The sequence below is a fragment of the Adiantum capillus-veneris genome, chromosome 19 (assembly GCF_014529385.1).
Source record: "Adiantum capillus-veneris isolate H3 chromosome 19, ASM1452938v2, whole genome shotgun sequence".
Taxonomy (NCBI): domain Eukaryota; kingdom Viridiplantae; phylum Streptophyta; class Polypodiopsida; order Polypodiales; family Pteridaceae; genus Adiantum; species Adiantum capillus-veneris.
This window is the reverse complement of record NC_140949.1, coordinates 26,562,266-26,576,119: the sequence shown is the minus strand read 5'-3', so window position 1 is coordinate 26,576,119 and position 13,854 is coordinate 26,562,266.

The window sequence follows — 13,854 nt, the reverse complement described above, 5'->3', positions numbered from 1 at the left end:
CCTTAAAAGTGGCTATCATCAATTAAGGATAGTGGATGAAGATATCCTAAAGACCACGTTTCGTACAATGTTTGGTCTTTATGAATATCTAGTCCTACCTTTTGGCTTGACTAATGCACCAGCCACATTCAATTGATTAATGGAGAAAATATTTAGACCCTATCGCAAATTCACTAGAGTGCTCTTTGATGATATCATCATCTACCCCAAGTCATTGGAGGAACACAAGCAACATCTCCAAGTGATTTTTCAAGCATTGAGGGAAAACAAGATTTTTCTCAACCAAAAGAAAAGAGAATTTTTCCTTCAAGAGATTCGATACTTAGGTCATATTATCTCTCAAGATGGTATCCAAATGAATCCATCAAAATTGGAGGTAAGAAAAGCATGGCCTAATCCAAGGAATCTACATGAGCTAAGAACTTCATTGGTTGTGTGCATACTATAGACGCTTCATAGCAAAATTTTCTCAAATAGCAAGACCATTATATGACTTAATCAAGAAGAACGTTAAGTATTCATGGACTAGCCCTCATGGTTCCGGATCTCTCAAAGCCATTTGAGATCCAATGTAATGCTTGTGGTGATTGCCTTGGAGCATTCTTGCTTTAAGAGGGCATGCCATAGCATATGAGAGTCGAAGGCTCAATACGGATGAACGGGTCAAACAAAGCTTTTCGACAAACAAATGAGGTGGGCAAATTTTCTTTTGCAATTTAATTTTCATATTGCTCACGTTGCTGGTAAGCACAGTCAAGTGGCTGGTGCACTTTCACGATGACCAAAATTTAATGTGGTGTCTATAGTCACTCACAATGATCTATCTTCCATGATAGATGAGTAGCTACTGATCTTGACTTTAGAGACATAATTTCAGCCCGTGCTTTGGTAAAGAAAGAGGAACCATTCACCTTACAGGATGGTTATCTTCTCCACGGCAATAGGCTATGTGTTACCCACTCCCTTTGTGAGAAAGTCATGTATGAATCCCATGCTCCTCTCTATGCAGGGCATAGAGGCATTCAACCTACTCTCCGAGGAGTAGAGACGTAATTCTATTGGCCTACCATGAAAGTGTTCATACAAGAGTATGTTTCAAAATGTGTGGTATGCCAAAAGACCAAGTGTAATAGAGGGAAGAAACCTGGATTACTCCATCCATTGCCTATTCCAAATTCACCATGGGAGAGTATATCCATGAATTTTATCTTTGGATTACCCAAGTCTATTCATGGGAATACGGGAATATGGACAATAGTCGATAGGTTTAGCAAGCAAGCACAATTTATTCCTGTAAAAAAGACTATTAAGGCACACCAAATGGAAACTCTCTTCATAGCACATATTTTTAAACACCATGGATTGCCAACATTTATCGTGTCAGATAGAGATCCTAGAATGACCAATAATTTTTGGAAAGGTCTCTTTGAAAATCTAGGAACAAGATTGAAATTTCTTTTTGGCTTATCACCCACAAACGGATGGCCAAAGTGAGATAGCCAATCTTACGATACTCGATCTACTAAAGACTTATGTTACTGAAGTATATCAACGCTCACAATGGAAAAAGTACTTACCTCTTGTAGAGTATGCGTACAATAATACTTTCCATACTTCTACGGTCTTTCAAAATCATTGAGGGAAGACCTAAAAGTTTCTTGCTACTCAAATTGCATGGGAAGATCTTCGTTGTCGATGAGTATAGCTGTGATCTACAAGAATCTTTCCAAAAGATTAAGGAGGATATATCCATCTCTCAACAAAGGCAAAAAGCTGTTGCTGACAAGCGCAGAAGGGCCTTAACGTTTAAAGAAAATGATTGGGTCTTACTTAAGTTTCCCAAGGCTTGATTGAGGCAAATGACGGACAAAATCCTATGGGCCATCAAAAGTATTACGCTAAATTAGCAAAAAGATACTATGGTCCTTTTCAAATCTTGAAAAAAATCAATGAGATGGCTTATCAAATTAAGTTGCCCAACCATTGGCTCATACACAATGCTTTTCTTGTGAACTTACTTAAGCCCTACAAAGGAGATCCACCAAGTGAACCAATTAATGAAGACCCTCCCGAAATCGAAGACCAAGAAGAGGTGCTACAACCCGAAGCTATCCGTCAACATGAAGAAAGGTACTACGACATGGTAAGATTTTTTGACGATATCTTATTAAGTTCAAAAATTATCCTTTTGAAGATGCTAGATGGATGCAAGGAATACAGCTTAAGGATAGTATGAACCTTGTCAATGCTTACAATACTACATTAGAGTAAGCAAATGTACAAATTTCTTTTAAATGACCAATGTTTTTGTCTTATAAGACTAGTTCTCTTTTTTATTGTGCACAAATTTAATAATATGCATGCTTAGAATCATGTTTGTGATAACGACCTCTCTCAAACACCAAGTAGAATTTGTCATTCTACTTGGGAGAATGAAACGGACTAAAGAGCAAACATGCTTGCAGCAGCTATGTCTCCCAAGCACCAAATGGATTAGTCATCCATCTTGGAATGATGTCATAGGGTAAAAAGGGATCCTCTACTTGCTAAGAAAAATTGACTAATGACTAAGGCTTTACCTCTTCTACCTCATAGACGAGGACGACTATGATTTCAAGAGAGAGGTAATGTCATAAAATCTAATATCTAACCAACCCAAATGATTTTCTCATATTAAATTGAACATTTAATGTGGGAGAATAGACGGGAATAAGGTTTAGAATATAGACATGTGCTGAAAGGGTGGTGGTAATGCGTGTGCTAGTCTCCACCTAACCGTGCTATCTTATAGCCTCCCCCTAGCGTACACATTGCCCGGCCGTGTTGGTGGCCTTGCCCATAGGACCCATGTCCTTACGTTACCCCCCCCCCCCCCCCCCCCCCCCCCCCCCCCCCTTCCCCTTCCCCTTCCCCTTTGAGAATCGTTTTCGTCCTCAAAAACGAAAATAGGAAAAGGTTTCTTAAGTGTGGAGACATTCTCCCATGTAGAACCTTCTTCAGGTCTATCTAGCCATTTTACCAACGGGCCTGTTGTCTGGACAATTGCTAGGATGGGAACAGTGGTTATAGTTATCTTGAGTTGTTCGAAACTGCGTTTTCGGGCATCTTCCCACGAAAAGGTCTTACCTTTTGCTTTAAGTTGATCCATCATAGGAACAGTGATTTTGGCATAGTCACGTATATACTGTCGACAAAATCCAGCCATGCCTATAAATATTTGAAGCTCCTTGTAGATGGCGGAAATATTTGAAGCTCCTTGTAGACGGCGGAGATAGTCTCAATAGGCGGGAATTGTCTTCTAGAAGCCGAACAGCGGACCAACCAATAATTACTTGGCGGTTACCACAGTAACCTCAAGAGGCTGTAAATAGAACCCATTACATTGTAATCGAGTTGCTTGTACTCTTTGACTTCTTACTTCTAATCTCTTGGTTCTAGTCTTCGAAGCTGACTTGAGTGACAATCTCTTCACTTGTAACTCTACTCTATAATCATTACTACAATAATCAATTGGGCTTCAGTCTATGATACCTTGTATTCGCTCTTCATAAACTCTGAATCTGAATCTGAAATACTTTTCCATTCATTCAGTCTGTTTCTAGTTCGAGTAGAGTATTTCAGTTTAGTTAACTATTCCAGGCCAGTTTCTATATTCCATTCCAATTTCACTGGCTGAATTGACGACTTCCAGTAGCTGTAAATTCTAACACTGGAATCAGCTATCTGAAAAGATCATCTCAATTCCATTTTGGCAATCACGGTGGCTAGAGCTGTTTGCTCATTGACCAGACCGCTTCTCCCAGTTTGAATTTTCACCTCAAGATATGGCACCCAAAACCAGCCGTGGTTGTAAATCATCCTATCGCGTTGACCCTATCCCTGAGGAGTCAGAAAGAGATTTGGATCCTAAGACTGAACCGGGGACTGAGACTGAGGCTCCGGAGGAGCACAGTCAAGCTGATGAGGCTAAGGGCTCTCAGCGCTCCAATCGTCCAGACGAAGAAGGGCTGAAAGGGAAGAACGCAAGGCCAGGAGTTCTTGGACCACACATGGGGATGAAGGAGCCAAAGGCAGTAAAGGTAGTCGCCACAGTTCCAGCAGAAAATCCAGAGAAGAGACAAAAACTGAGACTACAGAAGAGATTGACTAGGAAGCAGATACAGACCATTACAAGAAATCTTCAAAAAGGAGTTAGGTTCCTAAGATGAGAAGAGGCCAAAACAATGTTGATCGACATGATCACACCTCTTCATTGAAAATTTCTTTTCCAGTGTTTAAGGGTGGGAAGAAAGATGACCTGGATGTTCATATCCAAGCCTTTGAACAGTATGCTAAGTTGAAGAACATTGATGAAGATGACTGAAGGGAATACTTTCCTCAGAAATTAAAGGAGGCAGCAAGGAAATGGTACTACCATACCCATCTTGCCAACTCAGATCATATAACAAACTACTCAACTTTCCGACTGGAATATTCAGATAATAGAGGAGATGAAGATATCCTCTGTGAACTAGATAAGATAAAGCAAAGGAAATTATCAATCAAAAGTTATGTTGAGAAAATCAAGGAACTGACTAGGCAGCTATAGGAACCACCATAAAAAAAACGGTTGTGGGCATGGTTTTTAAATGGTTTCCACAGTAAGAAGCTTAGGGAACAAGAGGTGCCTGCACCGACAAAGCAATTTAATGATATGGTGCAGCAAGCCCTGAAGTTGGAACAACAGGCTAAGAAGGAAAGAAGTCATAAAAAGAGGAGGTCCATTGGTAGCAGTACTTCTACTGAGAATTCTGATTCCAGTAAGACCTCCAGTAGTTCTGAAAGTAGCTCGGATGAGAAGAGCAAAGAGAAGGCTAAGAACGGGTCGTGGTCTAGGAAGATTGATGAGATGGCCCGGCAGATTGCTGAAATCAGCCAGACCAAACAACCAGTAAGAAGAGTGGAAACCTGGTGTTCAAAGTGTAAATCCAAAGATCATGTTTCCAATGAATGTCCACAGTGTACTTACTGCAAAGCTTACGGCCATCTATGGAGGAACTGTGGCATTCGCATTCATCATTTTAAGAAGTGGAAAGATCTGTCTGTGGTGGCATTTACCGATGCTGAACCAGTAAAAGTGGAGACTACCAGTGTACCCCAAGAAGAGAAATTAGGTATTAGCGGTGTTGGTACAGGGCGCGGCAGATACCAAGGGGATACTGGCCGTGGCCGGGGTCGTGGTAATTTCCAAAGTCAAAGTCTGAATTGCTATACTTGTGGTAAGTATGGGCATTTTGCGGCTCAGTGTCCAGAAACACCTGTTACTGCGGCTACTGAGGTGAAAGCCCCAGAACCAGTTCCTATATGAGCGGTTACATGCAGCAAAGGGGTAGTGATTGAAGAAATCCCAGATAACCTAGAAAAACCAGTCAATCCTAAAAGTAGCAAATGGGCTCAACAAAGAGAGGTGTGGAAAGCCAAGGGTAAAGAAAAGGTAATTGGTATGATAGAAGGTATGCAGATAAGAGTGGGCAAGGAAAAGTTCAAAACTAGCTTCCTAGTACTAGATGTGCAAGGCGCGTATGGGATGCTATTGGGGCGTCCATGGTTGCAAACGGCACAGGCTGTTCACGACTATGCTAATCAGACTCTGACAATACAAGGTGCCAGTAGTAGCAGAATTCAGATTCAGACGAACAACACTAGGAGATGGAAAAAGGAGCTGAGACCTGAAGAGCTTTGCCAAAAGTATAAGGTGAAGAAAATTGAGAGAATACTTGCAGCAATGAATATTTTCCCATCAACCGAGATAGATCTCAACGTAGTGTTACTGGACAAAGATCAGGTTGAAAAGCAAAAGAAGCAATTTTCAGACGAGTTCACTGAGCAGAACTTTGGAGAACGGCAAGTTCAGCTAACTGGAAGGCCAGAAGAACCAGCTAATTCCCGTATACCAGTGGATTCTGAACAAATACACTTGGAAGAAGTTACTGAAAATCAGAATAGCAGCTCAGAAATCAGAGGACTATCCTTTGGATTACGCTGAGGAGTCAACCAAGAGAAAAGGCGGAGGGCCTAACTGGTTACTTCCTGATGATCAGGAAATAGAGGAATGGAATTTAGGTTCTGAGGAAAATCCTAGATTGATCAAAGTCAACAAGCATCTAAATCCTAAGATGAAAGAGAAGGCCCGACATATGTTCCTGCAGTACAAGGATGTGTTCGCATGGGAACATACTGATCTTAAAGGAGTAGATCCAGAAGTATGTCAACATCGAATACCATTGAAACCAGATGCTAGACCAATACCGATGTAGCTATACAGAATGAATCCAAATTATGCTAACAAGGTTAAGGAAGAGATTGATAACCTTCTAAAGGCTGGATTCATTATTGAAGTAGCTAGTAGTGACTGGTTGTTCCCTATTGTGGTGGTACCCAAGAAAAATGGAAAGCTCAAAGTGTGTGTGGATTATAGGAAGCTGAACGCTCAAACAATTAAGGATCCATTTCCATTACCCTTCACGGATATGTTGCTTGATGAAATTGCAAGATATGAGATGTATAGCTTTATGGATGGTTATAGTGGCTATAATCAGTTACAGATTGCTTATGAAGACTGGAGTAAAACCACTTTTATTATTGAGTGGGGAGCATTCATGTATTTGGTAATGCCATTTGGTCTTTGCAACGCACCAGCCACTTTTCAACAATGTATGATGGAAATATTCAGTGAATTCCTTCACCGATTCCTTGCCATATTTATGGATGATTTTACTATATACTCAACGGAGGAGAAGCATTTACTTTTTCTTGAAATGGTTTTCCAACGTTGTCAGGAAAAGCGGATCTGTTTGAACCCATTCAAATTTGTTTTCTTAGTCTAGAAAGGACAACTACTACTGGGACATGTAGTGTCCAGGAATGGTATAGAAATGGCCAATGACAAGATCCAGTGTGTCCAACAGGCCAAGGCGCCTCGAAATGTGTCAGAGTTAAGCTCTTTTCTGGGATATATCAATTTTTATCAACGATTTGTGCACAAGTTTTCTTCCCAAGCATTACCTTTGTATGAACTTACAAAGAAGACCAATAAGTTCAGCTGGACTGATGAATGTGAGGAGAGTTTTCAGAATTTAAAGAATGCTATTATCAGTAAGCCAGTTCTTCAACAACCAAAATGGGAAGTTATTTTTCATGTACATGTCGATGCTTCAGGAGTGGCAATGGGAGCAATACTGGCTCAGCCAGAAGGAAGAACTGATTATCCAGTATACTTTTCCAGTCGCAGGTTCAATCAAGCTGAACAAGGGTATACAACTACTGAAAGAGAAGCCTTAGGGATGGTTTTCAGTGCTACCAAATGTAGACATTATTTGCTGGGCAAGCTATTTTATTTTTATGTGGATCATCAAGCCTTATTATTTCTGATTAATAAAGTCATTATTCAAGGTAGATTGATACGCTGGATGATGTTCCTGATGGAATTTGAATTTCATATCTTCCATAAGCCCGACAAAAACCATTGTGGTGTTGATTTCCTGTCCAGGAGTATGGATGGCTACTTTGAGGTGTCTTTAAGAGACGAGCTAGTGGATGCAAAACTATTTCAGTTATAACAACAACAGAATCAACCGATCCAAAATTGTATGAGGTATATTAGTTTCTTTCTAAAGGAGGATTCCCAAATAACTGGACTCAGAATCAGAAGAGGGCTCTGATTATTAAGAGTCTGAAGTTCACCATCATTGGAGGATCACTTTACAGGTTGGGAGTTGATGGGGTTCTTCGCAGATGTGTGCCTATGGAGGAAAGAATGCAAGTTATTTTGGAGGCACATAATAGGGATTCTGGGGGACATTTTTCTACTAATATCACTTCCAAAAAGATTCTATAGGCTGGTTTGTGGTGGCAAACTTTAATATCTGATGTCAGAAGCTTTTGTAAAACTTGTGATACATGCCAAAGAATGGGCAGACCCACGCATCAGATATGACTCCTTGCACACCGGTTCAGCCACTAGGTGTTTTTATGAAATGGGGTCTAAATTTTATGGGTCCCTTCAAAAAAATTACTCCAAGGAAGAATAGGTACATATTGATGGCCACTTGTTATGTGACCAAATGGGTAGAAGCTAAGGCTCTTCGCGACAACACGGCAAAATCCACTGCTATGTTTCTATTTGAAAATATTGTTTGTCGATACGGATGTCCTGTGGAGATTGTGTCAGATCAGGTACATATTTTATCAAAGACACCATGCATATACTCATGGATATGCTTTCAGTAAAGCATCGAAAATCCACACCATATTATCCTAGATGCAATGGGCAAGCCGAAAGCAGTAACAAGACTGTCAAGACTATTCTCACTAAGATTGTGCAGAAAGAGCCACACGAGTGGGACTTGAAACTTCAAACAGCTCTCTGGGCATATCGGATAGCTTATAAGGTCACCACGGGATTGAAACCATTTAGAATGGTGTATGGCACAGAAGCTGTGTGCCTATCGAATTTTTCATACCCAATCTCATGATGGCAATCAAGAATGGGTTAGATTTTAATCACAATATGAAATAGAGATTAGAGGAGTTAACACAGTTGGATGAGTTAAGGTGGAGGGCTATGCTGGAATAAGAAATTGTCAGCAAAGAAGGAAACACTGGCATGACAGAAAAATCAAAGTCAAGGAGTTTCAGAAAGGAGATTTGGTTATGTTATATCAATCAAAGCTAGGCCCTAAGAAACCGAACTTAACGATAGCTTGGACAGGTCCATATGAAGTTGATTGGGTGTTCTCCAATGGCATAGTATGATTGAAAGATTTATCTGGATTACTGTTGCAAGGGGTATATAATGGGGCTAAAATCAATCTCTATTATTCAGAAGACAGAGATACTTCCAGAAATAAGGGTACTGGTAGTCTGGGAACTGAGGACCAAGAAATTCCAAAATCAGCTATTTCAAGCCTTTTTCATGTATAGCCAGTTCCAGAGCCAGTCAAAGAGCCAAAAAAGTCTCCGTACGATGATACCATGGCAGTACCACAATCAATAAAGTGTCAAAATCAATATCAGCTTTTATGGGAAAAAGGATCAGTTGGACTATTAGTGGTAATCATTTCAAAGAAGATAGAGAGGATTAGCCAATGCATGTGTGCCATGTCATTTGCGGTGCACAGGACTCTAGGAACGGTAAGTAGTGGAGCTTTTATGGCACAGACACGTAGGTATTTTTCCTCGTAAATCTCTTGCGCGACGTCTGCCTACTGTTATCCATTCGCCATCGCCAAGCTCTGAAGTTTTGTCACTACAACCACAAACTTCTTCGTCTGAGGAAATTGTTGATTATTGTCTATCTTTACCAACTACACCAGGATACGAATTTGAAGCTTCAAGTAAGTCCTCTTCTTCTCCCTCTACTGAGTCATCATCTTCACGGTGTATGGGTAGAAAGAAAATGTCAGAAAGAATGCAGGAGACTATAGAGGAAACCCAAGCACTTATTGCTGCTGCAAAAGCTTCTCTTCCACTTATTCCTCATTGTAAAATATAGCAGTATGTGTTTACTAAGCAAGCCGAGGTGTTACTTCGATTGTGGGACTTGCATGTGGTTATGCAAGCCACAAGTTGACACAGCTATCATTAGACAGGTCCTTGATTCCTTCGATGTGGAGGATGGAAGTGCTATGGTCTATGGTAGAAAGGTGTCGGTAACTCCTGAGAATATTGCTTTTGCATTCAAGATGCCAAATGATCCAAAGCCATCTGTAGCAACATCAGAACAGATTAGTGCAGCTCTGAGAGAAGATGATGTTGCCAAGAAGAGACACAAAGCCAGCGTGCAAGGGGTTCCAATGTTGAGCAGCCAACGGGTCAGATTGATAAAGGAAAAGGACCAGCAATACCTTCGAGTCCACTTGGTAAGGTTTCCATCCCTTATAGTGAAGCGGCTCTGCATTTAACCAAGAAGGACCAGTTACAACAGCTCCAGACTCATCCTCTCAAAGGACGTCTACTCCTGCATAAATCTGATTATACTACACTACCATATATGGCTCTTGTCACAGTTTACAAGCCAGTTGCCTATGACCCAACCACAGTGGATGATGGCTGTTCCGTACTTATTCATTCATCCTGGAATACTATTGTGAATGCTATAGGACAAATGTTGGACGCCTCAGTGTTAAATGATGAATTGACCAAGTTAAAAGATGACATGAGGGAGACTGAGCAGCAAGTTGAAAAGTTGGAGCAGGAGAGAGGAGCCCAGTCCCTGCGGCACAGTGTCCTTGAAAATCAATCAGCTAGGACCATTCAACACTTACAAGATAAGTTGTCCAAGATGGAGTCTGAGATACGGACACTTAGAGAAGAAAAGGTAGAGACTGAAAGAGCTAATGACATATTCAAAACCATGTTGCGAATGAAGCGAGTTGATTTCAACTCATTGCTAACTAGTCACACTGCCTTGAAAGCCACTTTAACTAAAAGATATATCTATAATAATTTGGCTGAGAGATTGAATCCAAAGGGGAATGCTATTTTCAATATAGATAATCTAAGAGCGCTTATTGGAACAATGCAGAGTGATTTGCAAGATAAACTTTCGGAATACAACAACGCCTTGGCAAATCAAGCTATCCTGATTATATTGAGCAGCAAAACAACCTCGATGAGGATGAGGATAAGGCAGCAGAAAAGGAAGAAAAGGAGGATGAACCAGAAGAAAGGCATGCTGATGATGACTTTCCTCCATCTCCACCTTCAGGATCTCGTGTTGGTGGAGCAGGGGCCACAGGAGGAAATCAACCCAATACAGGCCAGTATGAAGGTCAGCAGTCGGATGATCAGCATGCAGGAGATCAACAACCTAGCAACACTGGGAATTCACCAGTGCACCAGTCACAGCATAGTACAGATGAGAAAGGGAAAGACAAAGCTGTGACTGAGGTTCTAAAAGGTCATGAGCAAGATTCATTACAGCTCATCACATTGAATAGGAGACTAAGACATCAGCAAGCTCCTATAACGAGGATGTATCTGGAGGATGATGTTCTTTTGTCTTGTCTTGAACGGTTTCAGCGCCGACTGTATGTCGACGCCAGAGAAATGGTCCAACATTGGAAATCAGATGCTTTCCATGACCAAGGGGTGTGCCAACTACCTGAGCATCCTAGCAGAATTCAATTGCTAGAAAGAGTACCTAAATGGGTACTAAACTCTGATGACAAAATAGCTAATCCACACTGGCAGTGGCAGTCTACTGTAGACTGTCATTCCCTAGCCATTGAAATAGAGCTCCTGTTGAGGAACATGCCAACCTATAAATGTATGAAGGACGTCAGAGGTCAATTAAAAGAGGTTTTACTGCAAATGCAAATTTCCAGGAGAGTTCTGTATTAGAGGGTACAAACTATTCTTGAAGATCAGGCTACCACCAGTAAAGGGCCTTCAACTCAAATGACAGTAGGAGAACAAGCAACTTCTCTCTGAAGACTGTTTCAGCTGGTCAGAGTAATTAGAAAGATGATGCAGTAGAAGAATTGGGCTATCCTCAATTTCCTCAAATTTGTACCCGATTCTCCAATCCTCCTATAAGCTTTACCAGCCAAAGAAGCTGAGCTGCCTAGGTTTTTCTCAGCACTACATCCTCAGCATCCAGAACCAGTAGATCGGCTCATACTACAATATTATTGATGATCTTCGAGATCATTATGAGCGATCCACTGTCGAATGGATAACCTGGCAAACACTGCTCAACGATGCTCTTCAATTAAATGATCCTGTGGAACTAAAGGAGGAGATACAAAGAATTAAGCTGTGTATGGAACTATGGAAAATCCAGTTTAGAGGTCTCACCAAGATCACAAACTAGCTACTGCTGCAACTTACTGTGGAGTCCTCTAAACACCCTGGAAAGGATGTTACGGCTAAACCAAGCCTGGGACCACAATACAAAGAGATGGCTGAGATTCTCTTTGAAGCTAGGATTAAAAGAAACCAGCCTCTTCCAGAAGGATGGATCCATACAGCTTCACATTGTCACAAATTGGCCAAAACTCGTCTAACGAAAGGCAAACACACGCTCTATGATCCCGACACCAAAACCTATCATCCTCTCACACCTTATGAAGTAGAAATGACCACAGAAAGGTGGGATCAGCTTGAGCAAGAGGCCATTTATAGACTCATCCAGAAGGACAATGCTGGCATTGGGACTTCTAAAACACCAACACAACTGAAGGGCAAGAGGAAGCAGGTTCAGTGGAAGGATGCTGGGTAGTTCCATCTCAGAATTCGATGGTGGATTTTTCCAGCCGTTGTCAGAATCAGACGGTGGATTTTTCCAGCCAATTTCAGAATCAGACGGTGGATGTTTCCAGTAAGGTATTGGAGTTTCTTTGATTTGCACCCATGGAATTACAACTATAGGGGTGTCAAGCACTCAACAAGCATGAAGTATGGTATAAATCTAGAAATACCAGGAGAGCAAACAACTTCAAAAGAGTACTATCATGAGGAACATAGGCCAACTCAGGAGGAACACCAGCCAACCCAACAAGCAAGCAAAGAGGTTACTCAACACCTCAGAAGGATCAGACGGTGAATTTTTTTCCAGAAATTTTGGAGTCTTACCAAAATTCAAGAAAGGAGGGAAGGATGTAGACGGCGAAGATAGTCTCAACAGGCGGGAATTCTCTCCTAGAAGCTAAATAGCGGACCAACCAGTAATTACCATGGCGGTTTCCATAGTAACCTCAAGAGGCTATAAATAGGACCCATTACATTGTAATCAGGTTGATTGTACTTTGGGCTGCTTGTACTCTCTGACTTCTTACTTCTAGTCTCTTGGTTCTAGTCTTTGAAGCTGACTTGAGTGACAATCTGTTCACTTGTAACTCTACTCTGTAGTCATTACTACAGTAATCAATTGGGTTTCAATCTATGATACCTTGTATTCACTCTTCATAAACTCTGAATCTGAACTTGAAATACTTTTCCAGTCATTCAGTCTGTTTCTAGTTCCAATAGAGTATTTCAATTCAATTAACTATTCCAGGTCAGTTTCTATATTCCATTCCAATTTCATTGACTGAATTGACGACTTCCGATAGCTATAAATTCTAACACTAGAATCGGCTATTTGAAGAGATCAGCTCCAATTCCACTCCTCAACCGTGTTGGGATGTGGCCATCAAAGAATGGCAGCGACCTTGTCAGTGTCCATCTTGATGCCAGAATAAGAGATCACATGACCAAGGTAATGTATCTCTGTTTTAAAGAAAACGCACTTGCTTTGCTTAGCATACAATGTGTGAGCTCGTAGCTATTCAAACACTAATCGTAAGTGTTCTATGTGCTCATCTTCAGTCTTACTATTAATGAGAATGTCATCAAAGAAAACCACAACAAATTTTCCAAGATAGGGACGTAAGACACTATTCATGAGTGTCATAAATGTAGCTGGAGCATTGGTTAGGCCCAAAGACATAACCAAAAATTCAAAATGCCCGAACCATGTTCTAAAGGTAGTTTTGGAGATATCTTGCAGTAGGATACGTACCTGGTGGTATCCTGAACGTAGATCTATCTTTGTATAGTATCTTGCTCCATGGAGTTGATCAAACAACTCATCCACTTGAGGCAGAGGATACTTGTTCTTGATGATTATCACATTCAATCCGCGATAATCTATGCACATGCGCAAAGTACCATCTTTCTTTTTTACCAATAGAATTGGTAATGCCCAAGGCAAAGTGCTAGGTCTAATGAAACCACAAGCGAGGTAGTCAGCCAACTGACTCTCAACTTCCTTGGCTTCTTTAACACTCATACGATAAGGTGGTTTACTCACCGGTTTAGTGCCTGGCACGA